This window comes from Cololabis saira, chromosome 11 (assembly GCF_033807715.1).
Source record: "Cololabis saira isolate AMF1-May2022 chromosome 11, fColSai1.1, whole genome shotgun sequence".
Lineage (NCBI taxonomy): Eukaryota > Metazoa > Chordata > Actinopteri > Beloniformes > Belonidae > Cololabis > Cololabis saira.
The window spans coordinates 6,429,275-6,430,788 of NC_084597.1; the positions used below are offsets into that span (position 1 = coordinate 6,429,275).

Below are 1,514 nucleotides of genomic sequence, written 5' to 3' on the forward strand. Positions count from 1 at the left end.
TCTCTGACACACACACACACACACACACACACAAACCACTGCATTTGTTCACATATTGTTTCCCTCATTGCAGTTGGTGTCGAGGAGGCTGTAGTGTTGTACAAGCAAGCACTAAAGCCTAGTTTTTTCATGTTTATTTCAGGAGAGAAAATAAACTGGCTGAACAGTATTCCCGAGTCTCCGTGTCCTTCCACGCAAACACAACGCAGAGCCCAAACCGGCTACAGTACCATCACCACCAAAGAACTGGGCACCGTCATGAGGTCACTAGGTCAAAACCCAACTGAGGCTGAACTCCAGGACATGATAAACGAGGTGGACGCTGATGGCAACGGTACCATTGACTTCCCCGAGTTCCTTACAATGATGGCAAGGAAGATGAAGGACACGGACAGTGAGGAGGAGATCAGGGAGGCGTTTAGAGTCCTCGATAAGGACGTAATGGACACATTAGTGCTGCGGAGCTGCGTCATGTGATGACTAACCTCGGAGAGAAGCTGACGGATGAGGAAGTAGACGAGATGATCAGAGAAGCAAAAATTGATGGAGATGGACAGGTCAACTATGAAGAGTTTGTTCAGATGATGACTTCAAAATGAACTAGGCTCACACTAAAGACAAAGAATCAATTTTCACTTACCTCTTATTACAAAACTTTTAATGTAATCATACTGTTCTGTATAAACAATTTAAACTGAATGTTGGAAAACTGAAAATCTGTCCATATAGACCAGAGGTCGGCAACCCAAAATGTTAGAATGTTAAAAAAACAAATATGTCTGGAGCCGCAAAACATGAAAAGTCTTGTATAAGCCTTAGAATGAAGACAACACATGCTGCATGTAGCTACATTAGTTATAACTGGGGGAAGATTTTTTTTTCATTATGCACTTTGAGAAAAAAGTGGAAATGTCGAAAAAAAAAGTCGAAATTTAGAGAAAAAAAAGTCGAAATGTCGAGATTAATGTTGAAGTACAATTTCGAGAAAAAAGTCAAAATGTCGAGAATAAAGTCAAAATGTCGAGGAAATAGTAAAAATTTTGTCAAAAAAGTCGAAATGTCGAGAAAAAAGTCGAAATGTCGAGATTAAAAAGGAAATTAAAAGGGAAGAAAGAGAAAAAAAGAAGAAAAAAGAAAAAAAGAAGAAAAAAGAAAAGAAGAAAAAGAGGAAAAAAAGGAAAAAAAAGAGAAAAAAAAGAAAAAAAGGAAACAAAAGAAGAAAAAAATGTCAAACATTTTTGAAAAAGCTCCAGGAGCCACTAGGGCGGCGCTAAAGAGCCACATGCGGCTCTAGAGCCGCGGGTTGCTGATCCCTGATATAGACAAATTTAAAAAATGGTAAAAGACAAAAAGAATCTGCATGTACTGGCTTGTATTCCCCAAGCTGCCAGCGCTGAGCTGCCCAATCAGATCTATACTCGTCAAAACAAGCAGTGTCCTGCAGCCGGCCGCTGCGGCCGCTGCTCCTCTGCTTCCTGGTTCCATCTGCCTGATGTCATGATGATTATTTGGGC

The 1,514-nt window shown here is 40.4% G+C and overlaps 1 pseudogene; it reads left to right on the forward strand.

Moving 5' to 3' along the window:
* Window positions 1-219: 219 nt before the first annotated feature.
* On the forward strand, window positions 220-725 carry LOC133454908 (calmodulin-1-like; annotated as a pseudogene).
* Window positions 726-1,514: the final 789 nt, after the last annotated feature.